Here is a 24,266-nt window from a genome sequence, read left to right as displayed (position 1 = left end):
AAAACTTGCAAGTTGACCATAGATCTGAGGCATACAGCAAGGGGGTCAAAATAAAGGAAGGAATAGCACAAGGGACGATGGTAATGGATTGTGGGTGCTATGGTGGTGGAAGACTACAGTGACTAAAGTACTAAAATACTTCCTCTAAAACTAAAGTCTAAAAAAGTAAATTCCTCTTTTAAAAACAAACATTTAAGCCACTTCTATTACTTAAATCATAGATGCTGTGAAAATTGCACTGTTGAACTCCATTCTTTGCACATTCCTACATCTATTTCATCAACCTTACAAAGTCTTCCCTTTTGAAGGCCAGAGTTGTTGGACCCAGCAGCTATTAGACTAACAGGATGTGATGGCCAGAAACCAGCAGCATTCAACTGTCGAAATATCCTTCCAGTTTCAAACTTAAGTTCAGTCCCAAAGATACAGTCACATCTTTCTACTTAAAATTCCATAATCCCAGAGATGATCATGAGCAGTATCTGAGATTGCAGGAAAATATTTTCCTGAAAAGTCTTGCAGTTTTTTATGAGAGGTATAAAATAACTTAAAGATTTCAAGAAAAACAAGAGGTATATGTCATAGTTATCTTTGTGGCTATTTACTTTATACAAGGTAGCTACTTATACAAGATAAAAAATATCTGGATGAAAAAGTAAATAAATAAATCAGGAGCTATCTCAAAAACATTTTCTTACCACCAATTTCTCTCTTGCACCAAGAAACAAATTTTACCAAGAAGAATGCAAATCTTCCATAATGAATAACAAAACATACTCCACCTATTCCATGATTCTGCCCAGCCAATGCACCCATTTCACGGTGAAACATCTAAAAAGCTACGAATAGTCATCATCTTCCCTTCCTCCCCTCCAGTCACTCTTCAGCTCACCCTCATCAGACTTCTGTTCACACCACTGTATGGTAACTTCTCTTTTCAAGGTCACCAGTGAACTCCAGACTACCAAATTAAATGAACATTTTTCTGACCTCATCCACCTTAACTTCGCAACCACCACCTCTTATAAAACGCTCTTCTCAACTCATGTCTGACATGATAGTATATTGGTTTTCCTACTAAACCTAAATGAGTCTTTCTTGGACTCCTATGCCAACTCATCATCCTCTGTCTCCATCTAAACCTTGGCATGTTCTATGGTGGATCCGAAGACTCCTTCTTTCTTCCCTCACTCCCTAGGGAGTCTCATCCACTGCCATGATTTCAAATACCATCCATATACTGATGACTCCCAATGGAGCCTTCTAGTACAACTATCTGCCTTAAACTTTAGTTGACTACTCAAATGCTTAAGTGACAGTTCCACATCAAGGCCAAGTAGAGCTCACAAAATTAATATATTCCAATGCAGCTCTTTATTTTCTTTCCCAATTCTGTCTCTCCTCCAGACCTCCTCACTTCAATAATGACATTATCATGTATGCAGTTGCTAAACCCAGACCTACAATTCATTCTTAGCCTCTTTCATCATCTCTTATATCAAATCAAGTCTGTCAACTCTAGCTCCACACAATATCTCAACTAAATCCGGTTATCTCCATCACCATTCCCTCTACTCTAGCCCAAGACACGTTTATATTTCACCTGGCCTTATGCAATAGGTTTTGAAGTTTTCACTCTTTCTACCAATGAAATCTTTTCAAATATTAATCAAATCATGTATTTCCCCTGCTTAAAATCTTCCAATGGTTCTCTATCATTCTTAGAGCAATATCCAAATTTCTTACCTTTCCATTAAAGACATGTGATTTGCCACCTGACTTGAATGAGTAACTCTCTCACTCATTAAAATCCAGGCATACTGCCTTTCTTTATATTTCTTGAACACACTGAGCTTTCTCTCATTCCAAACCTGGGAAGTTTTTCCTCTGAATCTCCCCCTGGCTGGCTTCTTCTGATCACATAGGATCTTGGGTTAAATTGAACAATTTCAGATAATCCCTTGGACCAGCAACTTAAAATCACCCCCTTTTGTCATTCTCTATAATGAGTTTCTACTTTCATTCCTTCATAATATTCAGGATAAGAAATCAGTATTTTTAATATCCCCCCTTCTTAATATATACTCCACAGGTAAGGATCATGACTATTTTGGATCTGCACTACACAAAACAGTGGTCTACATATAGTAAGAACCAATAAAATGTGTGAGAAGAATTAACAAATGAATGAATGACACAGATAGTGCAAGTATGAGCATTGTATCCATTCATTTAATTATTCTAAATATTTGCTGAGTCTTTGTTGCAGTGTTTAATTTGAATACACAAATAGACAAGTACCCTTGAGAAGGAGTAGCCCCAAAACCAAATTCATCATTCATCAAGAACTACCAAAGAGAATACAAGGGAAGTAGATAAAGTATTTGTGGTATCAAATAATTAAATACCTTTGAATATTTATAGAAAAGAAAGCAGTTTTCAAAGAATGTTGAAGATAAAACTCAGATTGGAATATTGAGATAATTAGTATAGAAAATAAAATAATAGGAACAGAATAACCCATTTGTTTAGAAACTGAGGAGGAATAAAAAAAGACAAAAGTAATAAAATTAAGAGAGAGATATTTGAGCATGGTAAAAACATAAACTGGACATGTCTAAAAGGAGAAAAGGGAAGAGAGAGAAGACGCAGGGAGAAGGGAAAGGGTGGAAAATTAAAAGAGAAAAATTTAAAAGAAGAATGAAGGAAGAGTAACATGGAGATGAAGGAAAAAGGAAAAATAAGATGAAGAAAATGGAGTAAGTAATCAGAGATGTAGAAGACAGAGGAGACCACAAAGACTGATGAGAGCAAAACAGAAATTAGGTCTATGAATTGGAAATTCCGCTAAGCCATATGCTTCCCAAAGGCATAGAATATGGCTTACTTTGTATGCCCATCTCCTGGTGTAACTGACTGTTTTGGCTAAGGCTATTTGATAAAAATGGAAAAATCTAGAAACTTCAAGCTGTGCTGGATTCATCTGCCAGGCTTCCATAAAAAAATACCACATCGGGTAAATTTATTTTCACAAAGTAAATTTATTTTCTCACAATTCTTGAGGCTAAAAGTTCAAGATTAAGGTGTCATTGGTTCTGGTGAGAACATTCTTTCTGGTTTGTAAGCGATTGCTCACTGTGTCTTTACCATCTTTCCCCTGTGCTCATGCAGAAAAAGGTAAAGAACACTGGTACTCTCCCTCTTAGAAAAACACCACTCCTTGGGTCTCCCCGGTGATGCAGAGGATTGAGTGTCATGCTTTGAAACTGTCCACAGCCTCTGCAGTGCAGGTTCGATTCCTCCCAGCCAGCCAGGGACTAGAAACCCACATGGCGTGGCAGACCTCTCCTGTCTCACCCACTGCTCCCCTCAGCAATGTCTTTGGTTTGTCTGCGTATTCTGCTCTTCCCTCTGTCTCTGGTGAATTCTCTCACCCTCTGGTGCCTCTGATTGTACCCCAGTTCTTGTATAAATAAATAAATCTTTTTTTAAAAAAAAAAGATACCGCTCCTCTTGAATTAGGTCCCCATCTTTATGACCTTACTTAACCTTAATTTTCTCCTTACAGGAGCTGTCTCCAAATATAGCCACAAAGGAGACTGGAGTTTCAACATGAAAGGGGAGGGGGAAAAATTCAGCTCAAATGGATGTTAAGTACCAGTCAGAGGATTCTAAAACACTCAGAGAAATATGAATGCATTAAGAAAGCGGAAATGAAAAGAAGACTTATGAGAAGATATTCTTTGAAAAAAACCCACAGTTGATCCCATGTTTTCTGCCCCCAAGGGTGGAAGTGGGGCTGCATGGCGGCTTAGCTCAAACCTAGTAAGAGCAGCTCAAACTGGACTGAAAGATGAGCACCTGATAATGTGTGCTGAAGGGCCAAGGAGGCCAGTCCTGATCTATATCTGAATAATCTAGAAATGAGAAGCTGTGCTTATCAGACTGCGGTGGTGCTAAGTTGAAAGACACAGCTATGTTTGGGAAGTAACTGCACCCCCACGCCAGCAAGCTAAAGAATCTCCCCAGTGGAGAGATACAGCCTGAAGCCATTTCAAGTGGGACTCCTGGAGGGTAGAGGTGACAGTGGAGAGGTTTGTCTATAGTGGGCACCTAGAACACAAGGGGCAAAAGGAGATGTTGTCTACAAGAAGAAAATGTGCTTGTCAAGGTTTTGGGGACCCCCATTAGACAGAGATGCTGAAGGACCATGGAAGCCAGTGCAAGGCACTCAGCTTCAAAAACTTGCTGAGTTCAGAAAATACAAAGCCATCTTATGACAGTACATCAGGTAAGGACATTCTGTTCTTGCTCCTACCACCTACACTTTGTGTTCTAAGAGTGACAGGTCAGAAGCTGTGATTAGCATCCTGGGAAAAGAAGGGTGAGAGTTTAAGAAGAAGGTGAAAGCAGTTCCTGCTAAGGCAGCACTTTGCCCACTAGAAGCTGCGGAGTAAGGGGACTGTCCAATTTGAAATCAAAGTGGGGTTTTACAAAGGACTGATCAGTCTAGTTATGAAACTGAGATTAGAAGAGCTGCATAGTCTGTCAGAGATTATATCATGTGATAGGAGAACAACATCCTTCTTAAAATGTTAAAGGGACAGTAGTAAAAAAAAGTAGAGGTTCGTGCTTACCACATCTCCTGAGCCCCACCCGTTCAGCGTAGCGGTTATGCTAGCAGAGACCTAACACCAGGGCAGTCAAAACATTTCTTAGCAATGTAAATAAAATCATTGAAAAATACTACCTACGGCCTCCCCGGTGGCGCAGCGGTTGAGTGCTGGGCTGCGAAGCTGCCCTCAGCCTCTGCAGCACCGGTTCGATCCCCGGCCACCGGTGAGGGTCTCACATGGCGCGCAGACCTCTCCTGCTGCCCGCTGCTCCCCTCAGCAGTGTACTTCGTCAGTCTGCCTGTTCTGCTCTCCACTCTGGCTCTGGTGAATTATCTCACCCTCCTGCGCTTCTGACTGTACCCAGTGCTTGTATAAATAAATAAATAAATCTTTAAAAAAAAAAAAAGAAAGAAAGAAAGAAAGAAAGAAAGAAAGAAAGAAAGAAAGAAAGAAAGAAAGAAAGAAAGAAAGAAAGAAAGAAAGAAAGAAAGAAAGAAAGAAAGAAAGAAAGAAGAAAGAAAGAAAGAAAGAAAAATACTACCTAACTCAAACAGTATTTAAGAAAGTTCCACTTTTTATAATTCTTTCATTTAATGCTTGCAGCGACCCTATGATGTTGGTACTATTACTATGCCTGTTTCATAAAGAGGAAAAATGCCTCAGAAACAGGATTTTCTGTTTCTGAAGGGACGCAACTTGTTAGCAAGGAGGAGCTAGATTCAGGCAGGCAACCTGACCCCGGAGACACATTCGTTGTCTCCAGGTTACTTTCCCCTCAAACTAGCAGGCTTTTATGGGATACCTTCTCTGTGCCTTGTGTTGGGTATTCAACAATAGGCAAGTGTGATATTACCCTGCCCTCAAGGATCTTAACATTCTAGAAAGAAAAAACAAGTAATACACAGGTGAATAGGTAAACACAAGAACAATGAAAGAAGTAAACACATTATGGTGGAAGGTACATGCAGGTTGTGTAGTCAGACAAGAGCTCTCTGAGGGGTGGCATTGCATCAGACCTAAAAAGTTGGGGTGGGGGGCAAGTCAGCCATAACAAGAACGGGGTTTAACAAATCAAGTAAAATAACAGATGTGCCACTGATCTGATAAAATGTGTTTTAAATGGAAAGACTGCTGACAGAGGTTAAAATGTGATATGCTTTATGTCATGTGCTTTAAGAAATGATGTCAACATTTACTCAAGGAACTAGAAGAATGAACCTTGACATACATACATGCCTTCAACACCCCTGGAAGACTGGAAGGTGCCCTGGGACTGAGCATTTAACAAGCTCTTATAGGTAGAACCTCCCACAAGGTCCCTATACTCTATGGACCAGGTGAGCACCCACAGATTATATATGGAACAGGGGTAACTCTTCATCTATTTCTATCAGGCCCAGAGAAACACATCTGAGGATGAGGGGAGAACAAGCAGTAGGTAATTTAAAGTATTATTACAGGATGTGTAAGTGAGGGGTCATGAAAACAAGTGGGGTGGGTGGGAAAGTGTTTCATGCTGAGTTTCAACTACACTGTCTTTAGGTAAAGTGTGTGTGTGTGTGTGTGTGTGTGTGTGTGTGTGTGTGTTGCTACGGGGTGAATTTTCAGGAAAATAAGGAAGTATGTATGTGTAATAACCTCATAGGTGATCAAACTCTCTGCTCAGGCCCACTGTAGATTATCTACACAGATGTAGTTCTCCCATGGATATGGAACTGGGTGTGGGAGCTTAACAGGATTATTGAGGGGATGTCAATCCAGACTGAGCAACTTATTTAAAAACTGGGTGTAGGGAGTAAGATCTACCTCTGTGAAGATGCATAGAGTCAAATGGTAGAGATTAAAGAACTTACTCTTGCTGAAAAGGCTAACTTACAAGTGGAGTGCAAAATTAATAACTAGCATATCTAATCAAATTCCCACTTAAAGTTTAGATCTTCAAATGGGTTCCCCATAGAACATGGGCATTGTCACATTTAGAGCATAGTTCAAACATTCTTTCCATCCTAATATTCCTTTTAGTTAATAATATATTGGCACAACTCTGTGAGATGATACAGTGAAAACAAGAGGTAGGAGAATTAAGAAGGTGTGGTCCCATGTTCTCACTCCTCTGATGGTGCTGGAAGGTGCTGCCTCCTATGAAGACATCGTGGAGACCATGAGCAGGAATTTCAAGAAGGAGTAGGAATGGTTATCGGGATATGGGTGCTGGGAAGGAGAAGAGGAGCATGTGATGATGGTGTGGACAATTTGTGAACAGGTGTGAGACAATCACTCATCTTCCCTAAATCTTCAGAGACAGAACCCTATCAAGAAAGAAAATCAGTCACTTGAGTAATACAATTCCCTGCCCACATTTGAAATATAAAACTTTCCTTTCTGTCTACTCTGGCCTCGTCCATCTCCCACAAAATTTCATTAGCAGAGGAATAGTAACGGTTCATTTGGTCTATCAGGATAATTTAAATAACCTGAAAATTGAGCAAATGGACATCTATCTATTATATTTTTTTCTACAAAGGACTTGTACTTATTTTCTGGCTTCCCACAGAGATATTCTCAACCTGCCTATTTCAAATCAGACCTTGTCAAATTCTATGCTAAGTCTTACCCCCCTCAGCCTCAGCACCTGTGCATCTTCATCCATCCCTTGTGGTGCCAGGTGCTCTGGTGGCACAGAGCAAAAAGCCTAAAAGTCTTAATAATGGTTATTAGATTTTAGTTCATTATTTTGGACTTTAACCTGCCCATTAATTAGGCAATGAACTGAGGAAAATCTAATTACTTTTCCAATATTCTGCCATGTCCTATTTGAACACTTCATAGAGACTTCCAAAAGGTGGACAGCAGTCATTGCCTTTCTAAACAAATGCTGAAGTGATGCCTTTCAACAAAGAGTGGATTAACTTTTGTCTTTGTCTGTCTGTGGTTGTTTGCTTTGTTTTATTTTGTTTAAAACTGGCTCTATAGTTCCCACCTCTGCCATGAGATTAGTCAACTCAAGGCCACTCAAGTAGCCAAAAGCATCTGAAACATGCTACCATTGGGCCTCAGTCTGGCAATAATACTCTTTTGTTTTACAAGATAGACATATGACCTTCTTTCATCCAGGAGTAAGTGGGTCCATGGATTACTTGATTAAGTGGGCATGACACAGTTGTTGAGAAATAAAAAAACATCTGGCAAGTAGACAGTCATGTGGCCCATTAGGGAAAAATTACATTCATTTGGGTTACCATGGTGGAGGGAAGCAGTTCTATTACAGTGCTACCTTGTGAAGAACAGCTTGGGTTCTTCCATATCAATGTCCTTACAGTGGCATAGAAGAATAAGACCACACAATCCCAGCAAGACAAAGTGCAGACAATTCAGAATTCAGGTCTTGCAGTTAGGGAGGGATCTCTGATTGCCTCACCCAAGAAGCAAATGCAAATTAAAGAGCTTCTCAGCAGTGGAAAACACATTAGACCATGCTCCTTACCCACTTTCTGAAACCAGCTTTACAAGCAAAGGTAGAAAAGAGACTAGGCCCCTCTACTTGCTTGACTACCCCTGACCCTATGGATACAGACAAATGAGGGAAACAGTTAATAACTGACTTAGGTCTAAGCTATCACCCTTTGCCTCACCAATTAGCACACCCTACTCAAACACACTATTGTCACCACAACCTTTAGAGTAAAAACGAAGGTCCTTGTGCTTCTTTGCATCAGATTTCTGGTGTAATTTTATCAAGAGCCAAAGCAACTGTATTAATAAAGATTAAAGACAAACACTATTATCCACAACCAGGAATTTCAATGGCACTAGAAGAGTAACTATAACAGCAAACAAAAAGATCAATATTTCTCACCCAATGTTTACATACACTTCACGGGCCCTCTACTTCACTTTTATTAAACTAATTAATGTGCTGGATTTACTTTCCAAGTGTCAGGTATGAGATCCTGTGCATTTGGAATCTCTGATATACCACCAAACAAAGACGAGCAAGAGATTTCTCTGTACAGAACAGGAGAGACTCTGGGCAAGAGAAGCCACAGGTATCTATGCAATAGGGGAAAAATAAGAATAACAAATAACTAGAGCCATAAATACATTGTTACTGAAGTCTCTGCACTTTTTCTGAAGTTCTTAACCAAAGCATGGCTTAGTGAGTGTAAAGCCAGATGACTCAGAATTTGAAACAGGGTTAAAATATTTATTACTCTAGAATCGAGGGAAGGTTTTAATCTCTCTGAATCGCGACTTCCTCGGTTATATAGAGATGATACTAACAGCGGCAACTCAGAATTATTCCAGAGCCAGTGCACACACTGGACATTCAACAAATATTATGTCTCAGATCCTTTTTGTGCAATTTCAAACCAAAATGAGCAATAGTAAATTCTCCCACTTTTTATACAAGGTTGTACATGATAAAAACCAAAGAGATAGAGCATAATGTCTTTGAAAAGACAAATACCCCAGGAGGCAGCCAACCTGAATCTAACTCCTGCTTCTATCTATTTCTACCTCTGTGATTCTGCTCTTCCATCTCACTTGACCCCCAATTGGTCATGTGAAAACTGAAGATATTTGACTAGAGAGCCTATATATTTTTTTTTAAATTCTTTGATTTTACTAATGGTTGTTATCGTTAGTAATGTCTAAGTCACTGAATAGGCCTTTGTTTCAAAATAGCAATATGTGAGGGCTCTAAATATGAAGTCCTTGTGGTTTGAATTCCAGGTTGCCACTCACCAGTTCAGGGACCTTGGAAATTTAAGCTCTATGCATTTGTTTCCTCATCCACACAAAGGGAAAACTAAGAGTTACCACATTATATATAGTTTGTAAAATTTTAGTGAGTCAATCCATGGAAAGCATTCAATAAATGATTTTATAAATGACAGCTATTCTGCTATCATTTTGTAATTACTATATTGTGGTGGTGGTGGCTGTACTGTTATTGTTATTATTTATTGAGAAGAGATTCAAAAATCACCAAACATTATTTCCCCAGCAATGGATTTAAAACATCATGATAGGGGCCTCCCCAGTGGCGCAGCGGTTGAGCGCTGGGCTACAAAGCTGCCCGCGGCCTCTGCAGCTCCAGTTCCATCCCCAGCCACCATGTGAGGGTCCCACATGGTGTGCAGACCTCTCCTGCTGCCCACTGCTCCCCTCAGCAGTGTATTTCATCAGTCTGTCTGTTTTGCTCCCTGCTCTGGTGAATCCTCTCACCCTCCTGTGCTTCTGACTGTACCCAGTGCTTGTATAAATAAATCTTTAAAAAAAAACAAACATCATGATAGAGCCTCATATAAATGAATATGCAGCAATCATTTGTTTATGTGCTCTTGGTACATTTGTTCTTTACTTGCTTCATTATAAACTCCCAGAGCAAGGACTGATCCTACTCCTGTAGCCCAGGCCGGCAGGTCCAGGAAGAAGCTCTGAGTGCAGTACTGAACTCCATATCCAGAGAGAAGACCAAGCCAGAAAAGCACACCATTAATCCCTGCCATAATTTGTGAAAAGGTCAGACAGTTACATAGCATTTTGCTGAGGCATGAGAAAACCAAACAAAGGAACATACAAGTACAAAAGACATATGATTTTACTGTAAAGGACACTTTGAAAATTTTAAAAGAATCACTTTCAGAATACTGTACAACTTGAGGAAAACCTGTATCAGCATATAGAACAGAAAGCAATCTTTTGCAAACAGTTAAAACTGGTGATTGATCAGAAACAGATTTTCATGGCAACTAATCAAACTTAGATTAGAAAGAGGCCTTCTAGAAGCTTTATTTATTTTTTCAAAACATTTTATGACATATTAATTGTTTAGCATCTGTGAAATTTTGATTTCATCAACCATAGTCAGCCACAGTCCAATTGAGTAAGGTGAACAGCAGGGATTATTAATGCAATGGACATAATCTCTGGACTCAAAGAATTTACAGTCTCATGTATGAGCAATTACAATCCAGCTCAGGATATAGTCTCTGTGGTTCAGACATTAAGGAGTCAGTAGTGGCTCAAAGACATGGGCTAGTGTTCTTTGTGAATGTGCCTCAGATACTGAGGTTTTTCCTTTTAGTTTTTTCCTTTTAGTTTTCTCTAAATTTGACTTCTATCTCTACTTTTAGTTGTCCCAACAAATTCTTCCAGCCTTAGCTGGCTCTAAGTTAATGTATAAAGATAGTTTGCTACTAATTAGGAAAAATCATTTCAATTCTCATATATTTTAATTGATTTTAATCACTCAGAACTTAATTTGATTACTTACAATCCTATTATTTAAGGAGATTTCCTGACATAGCCTTTCCCAATCTCTTAACACATTCTCAAAGATGCAAGAGGAATTCCAAGTAGAAACTCAAGACTATCTAGAAAACAACTATAACGAAAATATAGCCCTAAAGGGAAAACATGAGACCCTAAAGGGAAACAGCTAAGCCAGAACTCAGAGGAAAAATAATAGCTTTAAATAATTCTTTGAATATGAAAGAAGAGGTAAATGTGAAAATTAGTCACCCAACATAAAAATTACAATATAAACCTTAAAAAAGTAGGACACAATGGAATTCGTATTGGTAAGGAGAATGAATAAATTAGAAAAGAAAAAAAAATTGAGCTAAAACCACTAATAACAATAAAAGTAGACGTCTGTAGAAATTCTAATAAACTGAAGAGTAAAAGAAACACAACACACAAAATGAGAAATCAAAAAGGAAAAAATATCTCAGATTCAAAGAATATTTGAAGAATCAAAATAGGTTATTTTTCCAATTTCACATAAAGAAGAGTTTTCTAGGTAAGAATAATTTTCTAAGGCTTGTCAGTGGAGTACTCCTGATGGCCTGGAAGAAATTAGGGAGGAGCTTCATTTTCCAACCACTACTTGCCTTCCTCAAATTTAAAAATGGACAGTATGAGTCAACAGGAAAATGGCCATGGACATTGTAAGGCAAGGGGTTTTGTAATAGAGTGGCCAGAACAGCATCTATTTGCTCCACATCAATGTAGAGGTCATAAATCCAAAAATAATAATAATAATAACTCATAAGTCTAAGGTATTGAAAGGGCCAAAAGTAGCAGTTATTTATTGTGTGCTGCCAAGCAACACCCTTTAGATGGTGTATAGACAAAAGGAAACCTGGCAGAAATGCACATTCAGACTTCAGTTTTACACACGCCATCATTTCAGAGTACAAAAAATATATATATTATAATACATATAAATATATATACATGTATATATAGTTTAAATTAAAAAACACAGGAAGACACAGTACAAAAAGATTCCATCTTCAGTTCTGCAGTGACACACTATTCCCAGGGTCAAGGATTAGAAGGATTAAGGTATGTGAAATATCCTACTTCCCACTGATCTGAGAACTTGCCATCAACCCTCAGAAGAGCAAAGTGGACAGTGGATGAGAACATTTTAAACATTGTACTGATAAACATCAGGTAAAATGTCATGCTGAGATAAAGGAGATCTACTGACGTTCTGTTTGCTAAGCAAGAGAACCCAAAGCACAGCCTGTTCAAACCTCTAGAAACTTTAAATGCTAAAATGTCCCAAATGCTCATATCTCATTATGGGATTCTAAAGTGTTGTTTTTACTGATGAGTTATTGGAATAGAGAAAGTCACTTGTGAATTGTATTTTAGTGTCTAGAAAGATCCCACTCCACCTTCTGTCACATTTCACCAGATTCAGTAACTAGATTTGTTCCGCTTCAGAACTTGTGCCCTGAAGTTCAATTAGTTTCACCCTCTGATACTTTCACTACCAATGACCTCTAAGGCATATTAATAAACAGATTTAGCCAAAGCTATAAAGCCCCTTGATTCATCATCTCTAGTACAGAGATATCTCCAAAGAAAAAGCAGCTTCAAGTATCTAGTCTTCTCAAAATGTCTGTACGACACAGGTAAACCTCAAACAATGAGATATCATGTACTGAATGTTTTCCATTTGCCCTGCCAGATCCCTTCTCTGCCCTTCTTCACACTGGTCTCTGCCTAAAAGATCATCTGGACTATATCATTCTCCTGCCCTCTGGCTTTCACCAGGGTTGAGCTAGTGTGGAGTATTTGTAAGGGAAGGAAGGGAGGCTATTCCTGACCTACAAGGTTGCTGGCAGGTGATTGTATCTACCCACCAAAATCACTGCTCCATCAAGAAGTTCCAGTCTCTAAAAAAAATTCCTCCCTTGGTCCCTTTAGGGCCCAGCATGGTAACAACTCAGTTATTACCAAGACATTGAGTTATTGCACCCTCTCTGTGGCTTCCTTGTAACCATAGTTTTGTAAATAGTTCCTTAACAAGCAAACTTCCTCTAACTTAATTAAGTTAATATTAAGGATACCATTCATTTTCTATGAAGGTGAAAAGACAGTCTTGATAGGGGAGCTTCTAAAACCATTTCATCACAAATCATCACAAGACAAATTTTATCCATCAAATACAAAACCATTTACCTGGATGAAGTAGAATATAAGCAGAAAGATTATACTCCCAGATTAAAAGAGAATAGACCGATCCATTTTAGATCAGAGACCTATTGAGTCCAGAGGAACCCACCTAGACTGCCTGGAGCTGGGAAAGGGCTGCCCCCACAGCCAGATGTGAGCTGAAAAGCCCCCATAAGCCAGGCCCGTCTGGCCACCAGTCAGAGCCCAGAGAGGGGTCCAGTCACCACTGGGGCAGACCACGGGCACAGGGAAGTGCCCTCCCAACTTGCCATTTTAGATCAGGGACCTATTGAGTCCAGAGGAACTCACTTAGACGGCGGTGAGCTGGGAAAGGGCTGCTCCCAAGAATCCAAGACAAGGAAAAAATAATGAAGCTGACAGGAGGGAAAAAACAGATAATATACAAAGGAAAACCAATCAGGTTGACATCAGACTTCTCGGAAGAAACACTATGGGCTAGGAGGGAGTGGAGGGACATAGTCAACAGACTCCAAGACATCAAATGCCAATGAAGAATCCTCTATCACACAAAGCTTTCCTTCCTTTATGAAAAAGAACAAGGACCTTACCAGACAAACAGAAATTCCGGAATTACGACTAAACCCCACTCCAAAAAATACTACAAGGAGTCCTAAAGCCAGAACCAACAGAGGGATGAATAAGAACGCAACAAGATATATATATATATCTATATGTATATATATGTGTATATATATATGTATATATATATGTCTTGTTGCGTTCTTATTCATCCCTCATTAAAAAATAAATAAATAAAACCAGAGAAAAGACAAACAAAATAGCAAATACAGATGCTAACATATCAATAGAAACTCTAAATGTAAAGGGACTAAACTCTTCAATAAAAAGACACAGAGTTGCAGGCTGGATTAAGAAACGAAACCCAACCTTTTGCTCTCTCCAGGAAACTCACTTAACTACAAAAAATAAAAATAGACTGAAAGTAAAGGATGGAAAACTATCCTACAAGCAAATGGACCAAAAAAGAAGGCAGGAACAGCTATACTTACATCAGATAAAACAAATTTCAAACTCAAAAAGGTAAAGAGAGACCCAGACGGTCACTGTATTATGATCAAGGGGACGATACTTCAAGAAGAAATAACACTCATTGATTAACATATACTCACCAAATGAAGGAACACCAAAATAGATCAGATAACTATTATCATCTCTAAAAACAGGCATCAGAGAAAACACATACGTAATAGGAGACTTCAACACGCCACTATCAACAATGGATAGATCAACAAGTCAAAAAATAAGTAAGGACACTAAAGCTCTAAATAAGGATCTAGAGCTCATGGGCTTAATAGACCTCTATAGAACACTAAACCCAAAAAAATCTGAGTACACATTTTTCTCAAGCGTATACTGATCATTCTCCAGGATCGATCACACACTGGGACACAAGACAAACATCAACAGATACACCAAGATTGAAATCATACCAACCATCTTCTCTGACCATGAAGGCATCAAACTAGAAATAAACCATAAAGAGAAGGCAAGGAACTCTCCTACCTCGTGGAGCTTGAAACCCACACTACTGAAAGACCACTGAACTAATGAGGAGATCAAAGAAGAAATTAAAAAATACTTTCAGTTGAATGACAAGGAGGACACCAATTTCCTAAATGCATGGGATGCAGCAAAAGCAGTAATAAGAGGAAAATATGTAGCAATACAGGCTCACATCAAGAAACAAGAAAGAACTCAAAGAAACAACCTAATCTTGCAGCTCAAAGAACCAGAAAAATAACAACAAAAAACCCTAAAACCAGCAGAAGAAAAGAAATAATAAAAATCAAAGCAGAAATAAATGAAATCGAAACTAAGAAAGCAATCCAAAAGATCAATGAAACCAAGAGCTGGTTCTTTGAAAAAATCAATAAAATAGACAAACCCCTAGCCAGGCTCACAAAGGAAAAAAGGGAGAAAGCACAAATAAACAGGATCATAAATGAAAGAGGAGAAATCACAACAGACACAGCAGAAATCAAAAGAATAATCAGAAACTACTATGAACAGTTATATGCAAACAAGTCAACAATCTAGAAGAGAAGGACAAATTTCTACAACTCTACAATCACCCAAAGCCAGTTAAAGAAGAAATAGAACACCTAAACAGACCAGTTACATGAGTGAAATTGAAATGGTAATCAAAAACCTCCCCAAAAACAAAAGCACAGGACCAGATGGATTTACAAATGAATTCTACCAAACATCCAGAAATAAGTTAGTGCCTACCCTTCACAAACTCTTTCAAAAAATTGAAAAGAAAGGGATAATACCAAACACATTCTATGAAGCCAACTAATACCAAAACCAAACAAGGACAACACAAAAAAAGAAAACTACAAGCCAATCTCTCCAATGAACACTGATGCAAAAATCCTCAATAAAATTTTAGCTATCAGAATCCAACAATGTATCCATAAGATAATTAACGACGACCAAGTAGGATTTATTCCAGGGACACAAGGATGGTTCAACATCCGAAAATCAATTAATGTAATCCAACACATCAATAAAAAGAAATACAAAACCATATGATAATATCAATAGATGCTGAGAAAGCTTTCCACAAAGTACAACACCCATTTATGATAAAGGCCCTTGAAATTCTTGGGATACAAGGAACATACCTCAACATCATAAAGGCCATATATGACAAGCCCATAGCCAGTATCATTCTCAATGGTGAAAAGCTGAAAGCATTTCCATTAAGATCTGGAACAAGACAAGGATGTCCACTCTCACCACTGCTTTTCAATATAATACTAGCCAGAGCAATAAGACAAGAGAAAGACATACAAGGAATCCAAATAGGCAAGGAAGAAGTCAAACTATCACTATTCGCAGGTGATATGATAATATAGAGAACCCAAAAATTCCACAGAAAAACTAATTAAACTAATCAATAAGCTTAGTAAAGTGGCAGGATACAAAATCAAAAATCAGTAACCTTCCTATACACAAACAATAAATCTAAATAAGAAGAAATCAAGGAAATCATCCCTTTTATTATTGAAACAAAAAAAAATCAAATACTTAGGAATAAACCTAACAAAAGAGGTAAAGGACCTATACAAAGAAAACTATAAAACACTGTTAAAAGAAATAGAAGAAAACATAAAGAAATAGAAAGACATTCCCTGCTCATGGATTAGAAGAATTAACATTATCCAAATGGCCATCCTACCAAAAGCAATTTACATATTCAATGCTATTCCAATAAAAATTTCAATGACATTCTTCAAAGAAATAGAATATTGATGAAATTCATATTGAGCCACCAAAAACCCTGAATAGCCAAAGCTCTCCTGAGAAAAAAGAAGGGAATGGAGTCATCACATGCCCAGATTTCAAACTATACTGCAAAGCCATAATAATCAAAACTGCGTGGTATTGGAACAAGAACAGACACATGGACCAATGGAACCAAATAGAAAATCAAGAAATAAACCCACAGATTTACAGTCAACTAATCTTTGACAAAGGAGCAAAGAATATGCAATGGAGCAAAGAAAGTTTGTTCAATAAATGGTGATGGGAAAACTGGGTCACTACATGCAAAAGAATGAAGCTTGACCACTACCTCACACCATGCACAAAAACCAACTCAAAATGAATTAAAGAACTAGACATAAGGCCTGAAACCATAAAATATATAGAAGGAAATATAGGCGAAACACTACATGGCATGTACCGCAAAAACATCTTTACAGACACATCACACAAAGCAGTGATAGTGAAGGCAAAGATAAACATCTGGGACTACATCAAATTAAAAAGCTTCTGCACAGCAAAAGAGACAATAACCAAAACAAAGAGAAACCCCACTGACTGGGAGAAAATTTTTGCACACAACACTAATGATAAAGGTCTGATTACAGAAATCTACAAAGAGCTGATGAGACTCAACAAAAATAAAGAAAATAATCCAGTCAAAAAATGGGCAGAAGAGCTAAAAAGAAACTTCTCTGAAAAGGAAATGCAAATAGCCAACAGGCATATGAAAAAATGTTTAACATTACTGTAATCAAGGAAATGTAAATCAAAACTACAATGAGATACCATCTTACACTAGTGAGAATGGCACATGTTAAGAAAACTAGCAATAACAAATGTTGGTGAGGATGTGGAGAAAAAAGAACTCTCCTACACTTTGGGAGTGCAAAATGGTCCAACCACGATGGAAAGTTGTATGGAGATTCCTCAACTACTAAAGATAGAGCTACCATATGATCCAGCAATTCCACTCTAGGTATTTACCCAAAGGACAGAGAAATATTAATTCCAAAGGGCACCTGCACCCTTATGTTTATAGTAGCACTATATACAATAGGTAAGCTATGGAAATAATCCAAATGCCCAAAAATAGATCAAGAAGATCTATCTATAACTGGATCAAGAAGATGTGGCATATATATACAATGGAATATTACTCAGCAATCAAAAAAGATAAACTCATGCCATTTGCAGCAACATGGATAGAGTTGGAAGGGATCATGCTCAGCGAAATGTCATAAAGAAAAAGAAAACTACCAGATGGTCTCACTCATAGCAGGAATTTAGAAAACCTAAATTAAGAGACCAGGAAAAAGGCTAATTATAATAAACAAAAAATCAAAATCAACAAGCAACTATAAACCAGAGACACACTACGGGGGGTGATGGGGGGAGGAGAGGAGGGATTGGGGGGTGGGAATTGTATGGGGAATATAACCAAAATGAAAATGCATAAATTGTGCAAAAATGAAAAATGATATAAGAATTATATTAAATAATTTTAAAAGTAAATAAATTGAATAAATGTCAAACATTACATTATGCACAGAAATAAAATTGTCCAGAGCTACTGAATGCTACTTATAAAAAAGACAATAGACCACTAAATAAGTTGAAAATTTGGGAATGACAAATGCTTAGAGCATATTTTTCGGTGTCCTTCTTATTCTGGCATTTGGGATCCCAGATGCTGTGCGTTGCTTCCCCAGGCTTATCATAAAGTAAATATAGACATGCCATGCCCTGCCCCACACTTCCCCAACAGAACTCCCCAACTGGATTCCCATTCAGAGAAGAGCCCACCACCATCTATACTACTAGAGGGGAAATCTACACCAATGTCCAGTCCTTCTTTTTCAGACATGAAGAAATAACAATTGATGTACAGAAACATGAGAACCAGAAATACGAAGGAGAAATAGATTCATAATAAGTCAGGAAAAGAAGATAATTTTTAAAAGAGTCATTAATGTAGATTTAGAGAATGAAAAAGCAATTGCATTCACAAACCAAATCAGGGTCCCTTGACAAAGAAATAATTACAAAAATTAAAAATTAGATAATGGATATTTTAGATCATTCCTGAAATAAAATAGAAGACTCAAACATCAAAAATCTTTCCTAAAATTGAAGCAAAAGGACAAAGACATGAAAAATATGACCAAAAAATCAAGATACTAATATCCAATTAATAAGTGTTCCATAAAGACAAAACAAAAACTAAAAGGGAAGAAATTACAAAAGAAATAATACATGAAAAGTTCCCAGTGCTAAAGAAAGCCATGTCTTCAAATTATAAGTATGAATAAAGTGCTTATGAAGGTGAATCTTTTTAAAACTATACCCAGACATATCATTATATAATGTAAAAACCCTGATTATAACAAAAAGGACTTACAGCTTTCAAAGAGAAAAAAAAAAGTTGCCTGAAAAGATTGCCTTTTTATCAGCACAGCAAATAGAAACAAGGAAACCAATGCTTTTTAATTTCTCACAGAAAATAATTTTCAATCTAGAGTTCTGCATGCAGCCAAATTATCAATTAAATTATCATGTAAAGACTCAAAAAAAAATCTTTCTTTGATATAATTCCAAACCAAATGCTTGGATTTTTTTTGTGTTATATATAATGTTCACAATGAAGAACAAACATCTGTGAATAAGTAAATCAACCTTATCAAAAAGAGAGTTAGAGTAGGGATTTTCCACTCTGAAACTAAAATAATCAAAATTGTACTGAATTAGTACAAGATAAGACTAATAGCCTAATTAAATAGAATAGAAAGCATGGAAACATCTACTGTGTTCAGTAGATGATGCTGGGGAAATTACCTCATTATAGAGAAAACAATTATTGATCTCTACCTAAAACTCCATAAAAAGGTATGCTTCAGATGTATTAAAGACTTAAAAATGAAAGGAAAAACTATAAATTCAGACGACAAATACGTGGGAGAATATCTTCATATCTAGAAGCTAGAAATGAATTTGGATGTCTTATTTAAACCCTGAAAAACAAATTGAAAAAACTGAAAAGAAATTCATAATTTCATTACACAAAAATTAAAGGTTCAATTTAAATTCAAATTCAACTTGATACCATTTGAAACCATTGATAGTCAACAAATACATAAATCTATGTCTAAAGCAGTAGCACTTAAATTTAAAGAACACACACACACACATACACACAAAGACAGCAATCTCAAGAGGAAATAGGCAAATAGGAATAGTTAATTTGCAAAAGAGGAAACCCAAAAGACCAAAAAGTATATGTGAAAATTTATTTTTTTAATTAATAAACAGAGAGATTCAAAGAAAGATATTAAGGAGATATTATTGTATATCTGTTAGACTGGCAAAAATCATAAAGCTGGTAAGAGTATAGAGTGATGCAGGTATTCGGGAGAACAATCTGGCAATCATTATGCTTATTTACATGACTCAGTAATTCCACCACTGCTTCCACAACCCAAGGTAATTCTCACAGGTCCTTTTTCGGTATCAATAAGAGGGTGTTCATTGCATTTTTGAGTGGGGAGTAAGAGGCAAGCAGGGTATCTAAAATGGAGAGGTTGTATTAAATATAGCAACAGTACACCATGGACCAGCACGCAACAGTGGAAGCAATAGGTTAGATGCAGGCAAAGCAACATAGATGGGTCTAACAAACATGATGCTGAGTTGGGGGAAAATGTAAGAAACAAGATAAAATGTTAAATCATATCAGTAAGGATACTTCCAACAAGGAATTTATGCCAGGTAGTTAACTAGAGGGACTTTAAGATAGAAAATTATTTAAAGCTTTTCGAAGAGCCAAAAGAGCAAACAGAGGAATATAAGCAATGCAGAAATCAACAACTGCTAGTTTTTCTCAATCTTTTTTTTATTTTATATATATATTTTTTACATCATTTTTCATTTTTGTACAATGTATGCATTTTCATATTGGTTATCATCCCCATAAAATTCCCACCCCCCTTGTTTTGACCCTAATCCCTTCTCCCCACCAACCCAGTAGTGTGTCTCTGGTTTATAGTTGCCTGTTGATTTTTGATTTTTACTTTATTTTTACGTAGTCTTTTTCCTGATCCCTTATTTAGGTTTTCTAAATTCTTGCTATGAGTGAGACCATCCGGTATTTTTCTTTTTCTTTCTGGCTTATTTCACTGAGCATGATCCCTTCCAGCTCCATCCATGTTGCTGCAAATGGCATGAGTTTATCTTTTTTGATTGCTGAGTAATATTCCATTGTATATATGTACCACATCTTCTTGATCCAGTCTTCTATTTTTGGGCATCTGCATTTTTTCCATAGCTTAGCTATTGTAAATAGTGCGGCTATAAACATAGGGGTGCAGGTGCCCTTTTGAATTAATGTTATTGTGTCCTTTGGGTAAATACCTAGGAGTGGAATTGCTGGGTCATATCTTTTTTTAATGATCATTTCTCTGACTTTTTAGATATGCTTTTTCTAATCACCCCCTCATCATGATGTACTGTATTCCTGTTTGTTTATGCACTGTATAACTTTCTACATTAAAAATAAGACTCTCCTCACTCAAGAACCATTTTAGCTCCCTTGGGAGTAAGATTTCCCCCACTGAAATGCATATGCTGGAGGAATAAGGGAAAAGATGTTAAGGGGATATCACTGGAACCCAGAAGCCAGACCACCTCATCCATGCTGGAAGCACAGTAGAGATGCAGCCACTGTCAAAGTCACCGCCGGGGTGGAGGGAATATGCTAACCACTTCTTTCCTCTAGTCACGCCAGTGCCTCCCACTGGCCAAATCTAACCCGAAGCCAGATAAGCCTAGGAAATGCACTTTGCATGTATGTCATTTAGAACAGTTAAGGAACATTCCTCACATGGATCTAGATCTGAGAGGAAACAGATAAATGTAATCAGTAATGTAGTAATACAGTGTGAGAAAAATTATGCAAATCGCAGAATACACTTTTTGCAAGACAATACAAGTAGAAACAGATAAACAAATAGATAGATACAAGTAGATATATAAACATTAAAATAGTTGCCTGAGTGAGAAAGAGGAGTAGAATGAGTCTAGAGAATAAATTTAAAGGAGTTGAAAAACAAGAAAAAGTTACCTTTGGGGGGAATTTTCTTAAGGAGATACTCCAGCAAAACAAGGACATAAAACAAAAAGGCTGATACAGGTACCAGGAAACAGTGGTACAATTTAGGAAAGCAATAGTGAGTGGTCCCAAGATGACAGCTGTGCAGCCAACCTAGAGGACACCCACTGTTCACAAGTGCAAGAGAATAACAGAGACAGAAGGGAGGATTCCTATTTGGAATAGAATTAAAATTAAACAATATTTGCAACATTGCAAAAGCAGTTTAAAAGCAACATTGCTTTACCAGTGCACCCATGCACCATCCCCTCTGTCTCCTGTGCGCCTCCCTCCCTTCCTCTGATCCCTTTCCCTCCTCCTTCCCTGCGGGATGTCTCTGATTTATAATTGTTCATTTTTGCTTTTTACTGTTATTATTTTTTACACTGATTTCTTATTTGGTTCCCCTGCATTCCTGCTATAAGTGAAACCATCCAATATTTTTCTTTTTCCTTCTGGCTTATTTCACTGAGCATAATTCCTTCTAGCTCCATCCACATTGCTGCAAATGAGGGGGGTGGGGGGAAGCAAATATTGTTTAAAAATGAGCAATGATGTAAAAAAGTAAAAAAAAATAATAATAAAAAGACATGGGATGTTAATAAATCAATAAATAAATTCTCATGAGTTCTTAAAAAAAAGAAACTTGAGAATTCAAAAAGAAATTGAAGCTATGTTAAAAGAAAATGACACAAGAATTATAGAAAACTAAGAAAACAATGAAAAATGCTCATGATGAAGTGAGGCTCCAAATATAAAGTAAAAATACATCATTTCAAGTAATTAACAGAATACAAGAAAGGGGAACACATTTGCCTTTAATCTTAGAGCTAAGTATGGCCTGCACTGAATTGTCTGGGCTCAAGATCAAGGTACTCTCAGAGCACATGGTGACCTTTCATCATTGACTAATACTGACTAACACTCACTTGTACAATATGTGAATTTAACCTGCACAAAGTAAACATAAAAGGGCAGCAGCTAAGAGACAGATTGATGAAAGTAAAGATAGTACCTACCCATTTTATAAAGTGTTAGTTAAGGGGCCTTGGTTAAGATGCAGCACTATGAAGCTATCCACAGCCACTGCAGCACAAGTTCGATCCCTGGCCAGAGAGATGGCCCACATGGCACAGAAGACCTCTCCTGTCTCGCTCGCTGCTCCCCTCAGCAGTGTATTTCAGTCAATCCACCTGTTCTGCTCCCCGCTCTGTCTCTGGTGAATCCTCTCACCCCCGACACCTCTGGCCTGTACCCCAGTTCTTATATGCATAAATGAATAAATCTTTAAAAAAAAGTGTTAGTCAAGAAAAATACCTTCAAATTTGACTGAACAAGAGCTAGAGAAGTAAGTATGTTATTTAAAGTTATGCCAGCAATTAACAAGAGAAGTAAAAATAATCTTAACATTGAAAATAACTGAACACTGAGAGCAGGAGTGAGAAAAAGGAGAAAGGTGAAGTCCATCATCATCCTTGACTCTGGCATCGTTAAGAATTACCTAAAACGAGTTAAACACTAAATAAAAGCTAATCTTATCTAGAATATAGAGAGAACCATCTGGAGGAGGAGGATGAGGAGAAGAGAAGAACTTGCCTCTGGCGAGGGAGACCTCATCTGGGTGGGAAGGAGCAGAACTGTGGACTTGTTTTCAAGATCAAGCATAGTTCAGTCACTACCAGGTGCACATAACACTTTTACATAAATTTTTTATTCTTTTTTTTTATAATAAATTTTATTTTTATATTCCTCATACAATTGCAACCCCCCCATTCTGACCCCAATCCCTCTCCCCCCCGCCCCCCACCCCCCAAAAGTGTCTCTGGTTCATAGTTTTTTGTTGATTTTGATTTTCACTTTCTTATAGTTATTCATTTTCCTGGTCTCTTATTTAAGTTTTCTAGATTCCTGCTATGAGTGAGACCATCCGGTATTTTTCTTTTTCTTTCTGGCTTATTTTGCTGAGCATGATCCCTTCCAGCGCCATCCATGTTGCTGCAAATTGCATGTGTTTATCTTTTTTGTATAAAATTTTTTTTAAATCTTCAGTGCAAATCAAATTTGTTCAATAAACTTGTATTGAGAGTGTACTCCTGGCAAAGAATAAATGCCCTCTTGCACCAAAGGAACCAAACACTATAATGGCATAAAAGGCCATGGTGATCTGAGCCAGAAGGATTAGACAATGTTATCTCCCTTCTCAAACCTCTGCTTCCTCCAGTCAAAGTACTGTAAGTCTCCCAACCTGAGATGCCGCTGCCTTCTTGCTTGCCTTTGTACATGTTGCCTATCTGCTCTAAAGGGCCTCCTTCCCACATCTTCTTAGCCACCCTAAAATGCACCAAGTTTTGGGGCCTCCCCGGTGGCACAAGGGGTTAAGTCACAACCTGTGAAACTGTCCGCAGCCTCTGCAGCACGAGTTTGATCCCCAGGCAGGGAGCTACCCACACTATGCAGCAGACCTCTTCTGTTTCGCCTGCTGCTCCCTTCAGCAGTGTATTTCAGTCAGTCTGCCTGTTCTGTTCCCCACTCTGTCTCTGGTGAATCCTCTCATTCCCCACATCTCTGGCCTGTACCGCAGTTCTTGTACGCATAAATAAATAAATCTTTAAAAACAATTTGCAGCAAGTTTTTCCTTTACTCTAAAGCCTTCACACCCCAGGGCAGCAGAAGCCCACTCCTCCAGCCCATCTGCTATGGCACTTACACAAAGCCTG

The 24,266-nt window shown here is 37.7% G+C and overlaps 1 protein-coding gene across 3 annotated transcripts in view; it reads left to right on the top strand.

Moving 5' to 3' along the window:
- Positions 1-24,266, top strand: part of EXTL2 (exostosin like glycosyltransferase 2) — a 140,264-nt gene that overhangs the window by 79,365 nt on the left and 36,633 nt on the right. The window lies entirely within an intron of this gene.

Source organism: Talpa occidentalis, unplaced genomic scaffold (assembly GCF_014898055.3).
Source record: "Talpa occidentalis isolate TD23 unplaced genomic scaffold, MPIMG_talOcc4v2.1 talOcc4.9, whole genome shotgun sequence".
Classification (NCBI taxonomy): Eukaryota; Metazoa; Chordata; class Mammalia; order Eulipotyphla; family Talpidae; genus Talpa; species Talpa occidentalis.
Note: the sequence above shows the minus strand (reverse complement) of the source record. Positions and strands in the feature narration are given on the sequence as shown.